General features: G+C 40.1%; 1 pseudogene; it reads right to left on the bottom strand.

Annotated features, from left to right (window-relative positions):
• Positions 1 to 217: 217 nt before the first annotated feature.
• LOC142873740 (eukaryotic translation initiation factor 4B pseudogene) lies at positions 218 to 2546 on the bottom strand (annotated as a pseudogene).
• Positions 2547 to 14004: the final 11458 nt, after the last annotated feature.

Raw genomic sequence — 14004 nt, 5'->3', positions numbered from 1 at the left:
ATCACCTCCCAAAAGCTTCTTTTCAAACCCCGATTTTCCCATTTATTTTGGTCCCAAGCAGTCCTATTCTTTAGCAGCCTGTAACTCACTCCCAACTACCCCCCTGGGGGGTAAAAAATGAAGGAATTCCCCCTAGGCTGGCCCTAATAACTCAGAATTAAATAAGAGGAGGGGCTAGCAGCCTCCTGGAGACTAAAACAATTTGAGAGGCTAAATCTACCTTTCCAAGGATGGAAAATTTATTCAGATAATGTTTGAGAATTCATATATGCCACAATAGGATAAGAATTAAAAGGTGGAAATCTCACACTCTTCCTTATACCTCCCCTACTGCCCAGATTCCAGACATCATATCACTGTCATTACATTTCTGCTAAATGGAGTCCCCCAGGCACTAATCACACAGGCAACTGCATGGTGTCATAAAAAAACGCACCACAACTTTTCCATTAAAAAAGCTGTAGTCTCTTTCTCTCTGGCTACATTGGCGATTCTCCAGTTACTTCAATACTTTAAAGGCTGCAGCAGCATGCAAAAGAATTTCATTTCATTAAAAAAAAAAAAGTTAAGAAAAGTTTCCAGGAGATGGTGAGTTTTATTTTTCTTGTCTGGATAGAGGTTTGATTTGCTCTCGAATGTTCCAGGGTGGAGAGAGACTAGGCGAAAGCACAAGATGTAGAGGTCTATTCGGTGTAATCCTCTCCTTCATTTTCATCTTCACCATCAACAGAGAGAGCAGCATACTTGCTTGCAGAACTGAACTTGGAGGCTGGATTTTCCTCAGGTTTCTTTGGCTCAGGTGCAGATCTGGAGTCTTGATCCTTTTTATTGTCTTTCCTATCTGATTCTTTCCAGTGGTCTTTGTTCCCTCCATCTCCTGGACCACGGCTAGGGTTCCCAGTTTGGCCCTTTGAGACACTCATCCCATCTACTTTATTTTCATCTTTCCTTGCTGGTCCTTCCTCAGACGGCTGAGTTGGAGCTGGTTTATCCCCACCACTTGTAGGGGATTGCTGCTCTGTGTCTGAGCTCTGAGATCGAGCAGGAGGGTTAGAACTTCGCTTCACCCAAGCATTCTCCTTTGGTGGAGGGGCTGGCATTACCTTTAGGGGCTGATCAGGTTTGGAAGGCTTAGAAGTTGGAGAGTGACAGTCTTTCTCCTTATTAAGTGTTTCATTTTCTAGAGACTTCTCACTCTCTCTCCTTCGCACATTTCTGCCAGATGTGGCTGAGGTCCCAGTCTGTGATGATTCACTTCCTGTCCTCGACTGTTCCAGTTCCTGAGTTTCTTCACTTCGCCAGCTTGGGTGTCTCTCCCTCGGCCGTCGTTCTAGTTTTGGCTCATCCAGCTGACGTTGCAATTTCTCCTGTTCCTTTTGTAGTCATTCTTCTACTTCTCTTTCTCTAGCAGCTGTGTCGACAGGCTTTGCCCCTCCAAAGATAGAAGCCACTCGACTGGACTGGGAGGTGCTAGCAGAGGAATCATCTTCCTTAGGAGTACTCCGAGGCTTTAGATTCAGTTTGGGTCTTTGGGAGGGACCTCTATCATCATGTCTATAATCATCCCGAGAGTAATCATCTCTGGAGCTCCATGATCTGTCATCCCGTCTGTCGTATTGGTCTTCATATCGGTCCCCGCCTCCTCTGTAGTCATCATCTCTGCGGTACCCACTACCAAATGCTCTTCTGCCACTGCCTATCCTGGAATCATAGCCTCTATCGTAGTCTCTGCTACCTCGGTCATCATAGCGATCCCGGCTCCCGTATCGATCCATGTCCCGGCGTGGGCCATCACGATACCCATCCCGATACCCATCACGATACCGATCTGAATCATAACGATCTCGATACTTGTCTCCAAAGCTATCATCACCTCTTCTAGGCGGGTAGTCATCAAAGGTGTCTGTGGTAGGACGGGCTCTCCAGTCTGTATCTGTTTTGTCAGACTCCCGGTTTCTATCCCGGCCAAAAGAACGATCATCCCTGTCTTTATCCTGAGCTTGATCAGCAACATCCACTCGAATTCTCCTGTTACCTAGAGACTCTTCATTGAGACTCAGGGCACTGAGCAGGGAATCCAGGTCCTCAAACTCAGCATAACCAAAACCTTTCAACCTCTCTGGATTGCTGGGTTCACGGGGTAACCGCACTGCACTGATATTTAATCCTCTAAAGAATTCCTTAATCGATTCTTCTGTCACATCATAGGGCAGGTTCCCTAGAAAAGTAGTGTAGGGTGGAGATTTGGGAAGACGGCTCCCGTCGATATTGGGTTCCCGAGCAGCCCGTGGAGCAGTGGGAAGGATGGAACGGTCAATGGGAGGTGCCCTATACACATCATCATCATTACTGTGCCAAGTGGTTGAAACATCTCCTTCCAGGTCATCTGTTTCATCAGCCCAGCTGACTGGTTTGGGGACATAGGTGCTTCCTCCACCAGTCCCCCCATCCTCAGCCAGAAAGTCTGTCAGGGAGATAGTCTTCCCCTTCTTATTCTTCTTTTTTGCTGAGGCCGCCATGTTGGGAGAGGGAGAGAGAACGCAAAGGCGAAATTGAGCTTTTAATTAAGAATTCTCTTAAACCATGAAATGGCAGTATTCTCAGTTTATTAAAGAAGCAACCAATTTTTGCTTATTTGGATTTAAATGAGAATAAATAATGATACAAGAAAAGATGAGTTCTTTTTTTTCTTTCATGTTTAAAGGTGTTGAAGCTGGCATTGGGCACACTGGGGCAGATCTCTGGGCTCAGAGCAGCTGGAAGTTTTATTTACAGAGTCATCATTCATAAAGAAGTTTGGATAATGTATGAACTACCAAGAAAAAGCCATGAGGTCTTCAGTTTATTATAAAGTTTGGTGGCTAATAACAGGCAGGTAACAGCAGGTAAACCTGCTGAAAAATAAATCATTTCCCTTAATTTGCCAAACAAATAAATTAAATTTTACGCATGAGTAGATAACCTTATGGTATAAAAAGCTTTAAGGTCTTAGGGAGGTGATGAAGCAAATGTAAAATTACATTATGAAAAAGGTATTCTTATGACCTGATGGTTATCTACTACATTTTAAAGGTAACCAAAGATTAAGAATCTCTTGCACTTTAAGTCTAACCGTTCACCTTCCAATCTTGTTTTCTCATCATGAAATAGTGCTGTAACTACTATTAGGATTATTTGCCCTTTCCCCTAATTCTCTCGTATTGATTTGGTACAAGGCAACTCTAATAGGCAGGAGGGTAGTCACATTTTGGAGGAAGAAACACATCCATTAAGAAATAAATCAAGTGTGACACAGACTCCTGTCTACAGGATATTAGAGTCTTGGTGGATTGTGCTTGGCCTGCAAATTTTGTTGTGAACCAAGAGAACCATTAACCAGTGGGAAACAATTTTAGGCCTGTTAAAGCAAAGGTATCTCAGATTTTAAGAAAATTGAAACCTCAAGGCACAAGTGAGGGAAAGCACTGATTATCACTTCTGTTTTGTTTGTTAAATAAACATTTATAGAATGCCTCTTGCTTACTAAGCATACTGCTGGTACTTAGGATTACACAGATAAAAAACAAAATTTCTCTCTTCGGGGAGTTTACAATCTTGAGGTGGAGATGCTCTTGCACTTGCTATTTCAGCATGGAATGATAGTTGCAGAAATAAGTTTAGGTCCCAGGACAATGTGAGGTGAGTTTGGGTGGAACTAAAGTCAGGAACAAGGGAAGCATTACTGGAAGAGATGGAGCTCAAAAGACTTGAGCTAACCAATGAAGAAAGCCTGGTGAAGACAGGGAGGAAGGAAGTTGTAGGTAGAAAGAACAGGTGAGTGAAGGTGCAGGGACCCAAATGAACATAGTCCAGGCTGTGTGGAATTGCCAGAGCAGGGCAGACTGCAGGATTAGAAAGGACAGATGTGGAAGCCAACTGCATTTTAAGTAGTGTGATGCTGCTGGCTTCTTGTTTTACCTGAGCTAACTAATACTATTGTACAATTAAATGGAGAGGTGGAGGATGGGAAGTGTGACTTCCCATGGTGAGTGGTGAGGTTGAGAAAAGGCAAAATCTTCATTTTTCCCAATTGTAAGTCAATAGATAATGTCTGCTGTGGACCAAATTCATATGTTGAAGCCCTAACCCTGTGATGGTATTTGGAGGTGAGGCCTCTGGGAGGTACTTAGGTTTAGATTAGATCATGGGGATGGGGTCTTGGTCTGATGACATTAGTGTCCTTATAAGAACAGACATCAAGAAGCCTTGCTCTTTCTCTTTCTCTCTCCCTCTCTCCTGCCATTTGAGGACACAGCAAGAAAGTGGCCATCTGCAAGCCAAGAAGAGGGCTCTCACCAGGAACTGCACTGGCTGGCACCTGGATCTGGACTTTCCAGCCTCCAAAACCATGAGAAATAAACATTGTTGCTTAAACTATCCAGTCTATGGTATTTTCTTATTGCAGCCTGAGAAGACTAATACACATGAAAAGCTGAAAAACCAGGAGAATGCAGTACATGCATGTGATCTAGAGATATGGCAAATAGGGTAAATACCAAAGGGATCAGTTAAAGGGTTGAACTTGAATCCTCTGAGGAGCAGGAAATGAGGATGGTGGTCAGAGGACTACTGATGCTTGAAACCAACCTTATGAATGATTTGACTCTTTAAACTATATGCATGCATATGAATGTTGGTTAAAATTTTTTAAAACCAAGAGAGAAGGGAGAGAGAGAAAGATAAGAAATGGAAAGGCTTAGCAGAGTGCCATTCTCAATAATTATTGGTAGATGGGTAATAAAACTTCCTGAACTAATTAATTAATCAAGAAATGAATGTTGCATAAATATTTTGAAATTTGGTAAAACCCACCACTTCTCTCAGAAGCCCATTTTCTAAGTGGTTGCCTTAAGAACTTGTTTATGCCCTTCTCTGGAGTGAACTCAGTTCTGCTAGATGCAGGCCTGCAGTGTCCAAGGCCTGGCTGGTGAGCTCAAGACTAGACGTGGGCTGGGCGGGGATATATGCCGTGTCAGGTGCTGGCTCTGGCAATGTGGTGAAGGGCCTGCTGGAAGCTGTTTTTGCACTTTGTGCTCTGGAGCACCTCCCAGCTTTCCTTTTTTTTTTTTTTTTTTTTTTTTGAGACAGAGTCTCACTTTGTTGTCCAGGCTAGAGTGAGTGCCGTGGCGTCAGCCTAGCTCACAGCAACCTCAAACTCCTGGGCTTGAGTGATCCTTCTGCCTCAGCCTCCCGAGTAGCTGGGACTACAGGCATGCGCCACCATGCCCGGCTAATTTTTTATATATATATCAGTTGGCCAATTAATTTCTTTCTATTTATAGTAGAGACGGGGTCTCGCTCTTGCTCAGGCTGGTTTTGAACTCCTGACCTTGAGCAATCCGCCCGCCTCGGCCTCCCAAGAGCTAGGATTACAGGCGTGAGCCACAGCGCCCGGCCAGCTTTCCTTTTTAAATGATGTTCTAGTGACAAATGATATTGAAAGGTACAATGCATTCCCCTGCCTGTCCCTGGGGTTATGAACCATTTCGTCACTGTTGTTATAATTCTATCTTTTACTACCCTAAATCAAGAAAGAGAGCGAGTACTGTTAAGCTTACACTAGGGAACTGACAGAATCCACTATAATTTATAATAAGAGAATGAATCTATTACAAACTTTGGTTTTCGAGTTATTATTAGAAATCAGTTACTTTTTTGGTAAAAAATGTTATTGAACTATAACACACATATATAAAAGGATACCAGTCATAAGTGTACACACTGTTGAATTATCACAAACTAAAAATATCTGTGTAACCAGCACCCAAGATCAAGGCACAGAACATAACAGTGCCCAGGATCTGGTCACACCTGCTTCCAACCACTACCTCTGTCAATGACATCACTGTCTTGAGCTCTGATTCCACAGAGTATGGTTTTTCCTGCTTTTTGAACTTAATATAAATGAAATCATATTGTATGTATTCTTTGATGTTTAGCTCTTTTAGCTCAACATTTTATTCGTGAGCTTCATTCATATTATTCCATGTAGTTGTATTTGTTCAATCCCATTGCTATAATATATTCTATTTTATGATTAAACCGTAATTTATTTATACATTCTATCTCTGATGGGCATTTGGATTGTTTCCAACTTGTCAATATTATGAATGGCACTACTATGAATATTCTTGTGCATGTCTTTTAGTAAATACATGCATGCATTTCCGTTGAGCATATATAGGCAGTTCTCTCTTGTATGGTACCAACATCCACAAATTTCAGTTACCAGAGAGTAGTTAAATAACACCAGTCCCCCAACAGCACAGTTCAAATTTCAGTTACCACTGTACGTGAACTGTGAGCAGGTGTATAAAGTACAAACTTTGCCACTAGCCCCTCAGTCCACAAATCGTTATATAAATAACAGAGGGGCATCATGCCTACAGACCAAGCACTTCTCCTCTTTCTAAGTCCTGACCACTGCACATCTGTTATTTAGTTCACACACAGACAGCAAAGCCTATAGTCGTGTTGCTTCCTTGTCTCCTGGTGATAAATCCATATGACATTTTATAAAAAAGGATAACTGAAAGAGAGAATTGGCTAACAAAGATGAAAACACAAAAAACAAATAAACAAAAATGATAATGATAGAGGTGAAATTCAAATTGAACATAGTTGACCAGGGGAATGTTGACATTGCCACTGTTCATGCTGCTGAGGAACTTAGTGAGGGCAAACTTCCTGACATAAATGATCAAAGTGATTGTGATGAAAAGGATGGAAGATGTTGAAGAGAAAGTGATGCTGGGTAAAAGATCTTACATTAAATGAACTCTGAAACATTTCACAACATTGAAAGCACAAAGGAGAAAATGTTGAAAGCTGATCCAAACTTAGAAAAGAGTATGACAATTCATTAAGACATAGAAAAGATGCTCACTCCATATGGTATATGAGAAGAAGGTAATTATTATTTAAGCTACATTTGACAAAGTTTTTACAAGGAAATGAAACACTTTAATTCTCAATGTTTCTAATGTTTTAAATTACTAAATATGTGTTAGCGTTATTATTGTTTTCATTTCCACATATAAATATGAAAGGAAGAGAGATTTTAATGTTTAAAAATGTTTAGAGATCACCAGTCACAATTTTCTCATTGACTAGTAAGATGATTTTGCACAGTTTCAGCTTGTATGGTCATTTTTATGTTCCACTCTCTTGTGCAAAGCAAGGACTCCCTGTCTTGAGGAGTGTAATTGCTAGGTTATGGAAACAAACATTTGACACATTGCTCAATTGGCAATTAATTTCTCTCATAAAACACCACTTGGAGGCTGGGCATGCTTGAAGCTCTGGCATAGAGGGGTGGGGTTGGGGGGCAGGGGCAAGATATGTAACCTTAACAATATTTATACCCACAGAATATGAGATCATAAAAAAATAAAAAAAATAAAAAACGCTGTCCTGTGTGATAGCCTTAAAGACTATGCTCCAATGAGGATCAATAGAAGTGTAAGTCAAGTTTAATCCTCATAAGTTAGTAAAGGTAAAGCAAAATGGAGAGAGAATAATCATTAGACACTGGCTCAAGGATATCTCAGTATCAGTGAGTCCTTCCCTCTATTCATAACATATGATGATTGCCTTTAGCCATGTAAACCCAAGATTTGTCAAAATAATGCATCCTTCAGTTTTGCCTCATACCATATGTCATTGCCCACAAACTTCTGCCTAATCAGGCCTTTTATATAAAACTTGGCTGCACTTTAGTAGTAGGGGATGAACCAAAAACAGTGACTATTTATGGATGAACTTTTAAATACTATTAATAGTTGGTGGTTAATTTCAAAATTTAAAAATAAAATATTAGATGAAGTGAACTGAATACAACCAAAGTCTCTACTCAAAGTATTTTCCAGAATTTTCTCAGCCCAAGATGATAGTGGGCTTGTAAAATCATAGATCTAAGGATGATTAAAAACAAACAAACAAAAAGCAAAGGCGGCCAGTCCCTAGAGGAGAATTGGGCAGATGTGCCAAGAGAAGCAGATGCCAGAGACCCTGAGCCCTGATGCGAGAGAGAGAGAGAGAGAGAGAGAGAGAGAGAGAGAGAGAGAGAGAGAGAGAGAGAAGCTTCTGAAGTTCCCTGTTCCCTTGAGGCCAGATTTTATGAGTTTCCCAATATTCTCCTACATCCTTTCAACAAGCCACCTTATTTCTACTCATGATTTTTAATGGGTTTCTGTTCCTTATAACAAAATGTATCCTAAGGTCACATCCCAATAATATACCAACAATGTAGCATAATTTAAATGTTATATGCAGCACACACAGAGCTCAAAGTAGAAATCTATAATTTCAGTCTAACCAAAAATTTATAGATTTTTAGTTACAATTTTTTATTTCTGTCTTAAGATTACAAACATAATTCATGTATGGATAGTCAGTGTTCAAAATCTAAATGATATAAAAATGTATAGAAAACCTATGAATGTGTGCCAGCTACTCAGGAGGCTGAGGCAAGAGGATCACTTGAGCCCAGGAGTTGGAGGTTGCAGTGAGCTATGATGATGCCACGGCACTCTAGACTGGGCAGTAGAGCAAGACTCTGTCTCCAAAACAGGAAGGATGGAAAGAAGGAGGGAAGGAAGGGAGGGAGGGGAAAAGAAATACTATGAATATGCTTTACTTCCTCACCACAGACTGGTTAATCCTGTTCCCTCCCCAGAGGTAAACACTAATAACAACCACTCTGACCTTTTGTATCCCTCTCTCTATATAAATGTTATTATATTTCTTAACAAAAGCAGGATAATACTACATTTACTCTTTTGCAACTTGTTTTTTTCAATCATTCATGTGTCTCAGATATATTTCTTGTCAGTACATTTAGATTTCCCTGATGCTTTCTAACAGCTCTATAGTATCTTTTATTTTTATTTTTAATATTTTAATTTTATTTATTTGTATTTTCATTTTTAAAAATTTTTCATTTTTTATTTTATAGTATTAATAACTGTACCTTAATGTACTCATAATTTTTAATGTACTCATAATTTTTACCCTTTTCTTATGATGGTCATTTTCAATTTTATACTATTTAAGATTATATTGCAGTGATATGTATACAAATTGCTGTGCACATGGCTGAGTATTTTCAAAGGGTAAACTCTTAGAAATGGAATTGCTAAGTCAACTTTCAGAGATGATTTTCAGTTACCTTCAAAAGCTGGTACCTGTTTACCCTCCTACCAATGTATAAAGAACCCTTTCTCTGACATGCTAACAGGCAGCAGATATTATCAATCTTTTTATTTAAAAATTAGTAAAATTTTTACCAATCTGGTAGGTGAAAGTTTTAATTGTTTTAATTTCTATAATTCATAGAGCAAGCATATAATGACTTATTTTATTTTATTCAATTTTGAATATTTAATTTAGAACACAGTTTCATATTGGAAAGTCATATGTGAAATTTCAACCATATCTGAGAAAAATAAGCATATAAACTCTTACACTATAGGAAATATATAAAAATGACAAAATCACATACATTTCTTATAAGTAAACCTGGCATATAGTTAAATACATTGGTAGCATTTTTATATGTCCATAAAGTAACAAAAGTTAGTGCACAAGATGGAGAAAAAGGACGAGTTAAAATGCAAAAATGAGTCATTTTGCTCAATCTGCTCCTGCTCATCGTACCAAAACCAATGTGTGCTCGCTGCCTCTTCCCTCATCCTCTCCAAGTCTGTAGAGAAGAGGGTATAAGTGAAAATGGCCCACAATGACCACGTACCCTCTCCCCCACAACACACCACCATGATAGAATAGAAGTGAAAAGCAAAAATAATAAGGCAATGACACAATGAGACTGATTTCTCTAAGGCCTAAGTCATTCTAATTCCTTTTTTCAAAATTTCTTTTTATTTTAAAGAAAGAAAGAAAGAAACTGAAGCTGATTTTAAAACAAACTCTGTTTACTCGGAAATAAACCAATGTCATATGTTCTCAGTGGAGCAAGTTATCCAATCACAGTCTAATGCATTGGAGAATCAAGATACTGGTTGGTCATGCAATCAGATCATCTGGGTTGGAATCCCAATATCACCTGTTAACTGGGGTAAATCACCTTCACCAGTCTAAACTCCATAAAATGGAGATAATAGGACTAAGTATTCTATATGATGAGTGGGATTGAATGAGAATTGAATGCAGTAATCTGTGTAAAGTTCTGAGCCTCTGTCTGCTACTATCTAAATACTAAGTAATAGTATCTAAATTTCAGTGAGTTTAATCCTGATCCTGTGTTTTATGGGCCATATGTGTCCTAGCGTGAGAGGGTATTCCCAAAGGGTCATGAATGTGTAGGGAAATGGGGCCCTTTACTAGGGATAATACAGTGGTAGAAACAAAGCCAGATTTGGTCAGGTAGGCAAGGTGTGAATATAAAGCATACAGGGGTGATTGACAGAACACTGGAGCAGTCCGCTATAGAAGAAAGGGATAACTGAGGCAGGAACGTGAGAAGGCATGCATGGCAGCAGCTGGCCTGGAGCCAAGATGGTTCCTGCTGGGTAGATGGAAAAGGGACCTGCCTGTACCTTCAAAAGATTCAGCTGGGCTCCTTGCTGGGGTAGTGTTGCTTATCCATTGATGGCCATCTCCCAGGGTACCACTTCCCAGTCTTTGAAGGAGTCTGGCTCCCTGAATAGTGACCTCCAGGAGAAGTAGTCAGAAAACTAAATAAACTCGGGCCTTCCTTTAAGCATTCTCCAGTCCATTCATTCATTCAGTCAGTATTTATTGAACGAGACCTAGGGGTCAAGAACTGAGCTAAATGATAAGGATACAGTGTATATAAACTGGTGAACAGGACATATGAGAACCCCACCCTTGTGAAGTTTACTGTCTAGCAGAGAAAGACAAACTTAAACATGTGAATAAACAAGCAAATATATAATCACAATTTGTAAATGTCCTATGGAGGAAAAAATAGGATGCTATATGAAAGAACAGGAATCTTATTTATATTGTTAGGTTAGTGATGGTGCGGGGCGGGGTTAGGAAAGACTTCTCTGAGGAGGTAACCTTCAAGTTGAGAACTAATGGAGAAGCAAGAATTAGAACCATAAGAAGAGCTTCCATGGAGAGGAAACATCAGGCACAGAGATGCAGAGGTAGGAACGAACCTAACACAATCCAAGAACCAGAAGCAGACTGCAGAGCCATGTGCCAGGGCACTGGCAGCACAGGATGGGGCTGGAGAAGTGGGCAAGGACCAGGTAATACAGGACATTATGATGCCATTGTCACAGTTTGAGTCCTCAGATGGAGTTTAGCTTGCAGGGTGTTTACTGAACAGTTCCCTTCACATCAACACCTGTGGAGGAAGGGAGGGAGGTGAGAAAGATGAGGCCCCAGCTAGACAATGAGAGCTGAGCTGCAGGCCCAAATGACAGCTGCAGCCACCCCATGTGGAGCTCTAGAGCTGGAACAGCCTTTCAAGGTTGCCCAGAGTTGGGCTGAGATGGCCCAGCCTTCACACTCCCACAATGAGCAGTCACTGGATACAGAACACCCCAGGAAGGATGTGACCTTGGAAGAGGCCGCTCCCTGCAGCCGGGGCCATCCCTGCAGGGGCTGACTGCTGAGGGCATCTGCCAACAGCACTCCCAGCAGCCAGGCTGCAGGACATCACACTGTTCACCACGGCCATAGTCTTGGATGTCGAGATTTATTCCTACTCGGTGAGGAGCCTTCAAATGATAGGACTGAAGTGGGTGGCCCAATACGCAGCCCCAGTATGGCTGCTGCAGAGGCTGGATCAGAAGGGATAAGCTTGGGAACAGAGGTACCAGGCAGTAGGCTGCTGTCTGGGTGAGGGGTGATGGAGGTCAAGACTAGGAAGGAAGGAGTAGAGATGGAAAGAAACAAAGGAAGGAATTAGTGAGGGCTTATTTCTATTGATTTGAAATCCATAACACATTATGAGAGAAAATGTGAAAATCAAAGGCTATGCAAAAGAATTCAATCAATATTCTTCAAAATAAATTTCATTTATCTAAGTGGCTTTTGTAGAATATTGCAAAGAACATCTAATTACTTTGAGACCTATCTTTGAATTTGCTTTCTTTCAACAAGATAGGTTTAAAGTGGCCTCAGCCTTCCATTTGGCATTAACATCATGGGCCAGCAATGGATTGGTTCGCAAACAAGAGACCAAAGCAACATCTGTAGAAAAGGCAGCATCTCTTTTGGAACAAAACTCTGCCAAACAAAGATTTGTCTATGCATTACAGTTTACGAGAGCAAGAAGAAAATAACTGCGGTTACAAAGGCACTTTTAATCATCACCACTTTGAAACAGCATTTCAGAGCAGGTAGGGACCTTAGACAGCATAGGATCCAAGTATCCCATTTTAAAGACTGGAAGACTGAGTCTCAGGGCAGTAGATTGACTTACATCCACATAGGAATTTTGCGACAGAGCGTAAACTAGAATCCAGCTACTTTTCTCTGGGCATTTCCCACTATGGCCCAGTGCCCTTCAAATGGTTAGATACAGAAGAAGAGCTGCCGAGTTGGAGCTCCTCAGCCAGGTATTCCTAAAACCAGGGTCTGTCTCTTAGGACAGGACAAAGAGAGTTTGTTCATTGTGACTCTTCACCAAAAGAAATTTATTACCAAATCAACATAAACAGCCCATAAAATATCTAACATACTATTCTCTAATATGTCTTGCCTTTTGAATGTAGATTCTATTCACATTTTTAAACTTTTTTGAAAGCTCCCTTGAGCTTTAAATGTGCCATTAGGACAGTGCTCACATCCATGAATTTCCAACTTTCATATCATCAATTTTCAGTGTCTTTCTTCTTAAAGGTCAGTGAACAAAAATTGCATTCTGAGATGCAATTCCCTGGATTGCAGACCTTCTAGAGAATTCTGCCTAATGTTCCAGTCATCACTCACACTGTGGAACCAATTCCTGACCCATGAAGGAAACAGGCTGTCACACAGACCTTTTGTACGATTCCTTTTGTTAATAGAACCAGTGAGTCTCAATGGAATTCAATCTTAAATTTCCAGAGCACCACTCCCGGATGCCCACCGAAGAACATGTGCTCTTCTAGGATATCTTAAAACTTGAAATTGGCAAATTTTGTCTTTTTCCAGAATAACATGAGGAAGTCTGAAACTTTTTTGCTTGCATTTATAGCTGGTCACCTTCCCAAATATCCCCAAACTACATCTGAGAATAATATGTCAATGAGCGATGCCAGACTTAACAGGGAGAGAGGAGAGAGACAGAGGAGAGAGAAGGAGAGAGAAGGGGAGTGGAGAAGAGTAGAAGAACAGATGAGGGGAAGTAATGGGGAAAAGGAGGAGCAACGGAAGGAGAGACAAGGAAAGAAGAGGGAAGGCTTATGCATTAGCTCCCATTAAACTTTTCCTTTCATTTTCTCCTAGAAGCTAAGAAGAATTAGGGGGAATCTTTATAAAAATTTATAAACTTTTACAATAAATACAATAGATAAAAGTACAATATATATAAAATTTTGACAGCAAAAGTTCTAATAAATATCCAAACATACACAATTGTACTCAGAACTTCCAGAGCTTTTAAGATTCAGCCAACATTTTACAAAATGTAGTTTCCTTCTCTTCAAATAAGATAATGACCATGCACAATGAGCAACTGAAGACTGAGAACACAAAGTATGAGACTAAATAAAACAATTTATATAAAGTGATTAGAATGGTACCTGGCACTTAGGAGCTCAGCAAATAACAATTTGTTATTATTATCTGTGTAACAGTGCAACCCAACAAAACTTATAACAAAATTACTTGGATACAAATTACCTACATACATAAATTTTAGTGCATTAATCCTAAGTGGTGAGTTCTCATAAATTCTTATAATTAATATTACCTTTACAAAACCTGACCTAGTTTTTCTCTTTTTCTGTTTTAGAGCTCTGCATCTTTATAATGTACCCATGTTTA

The sequence above is a fragment of the Microcebus murinus genome, chromosome 11 (genome assembly GCF_040939455.1).
Source record: "Microcebus murinus isolate Inina chromosome 11, M.murinus_Inina_mat1.0, whole genome shotgun sequence".
Lineage (NCBI taxonomy): Eukaryota > Metazoa > Chordata > Mammalia > Primates > Cheirogaleidae > Microcebus > Microcebus murinus.
This window is presented reverse-complemented; position numbering and strand designations above follow the sequence as displayed.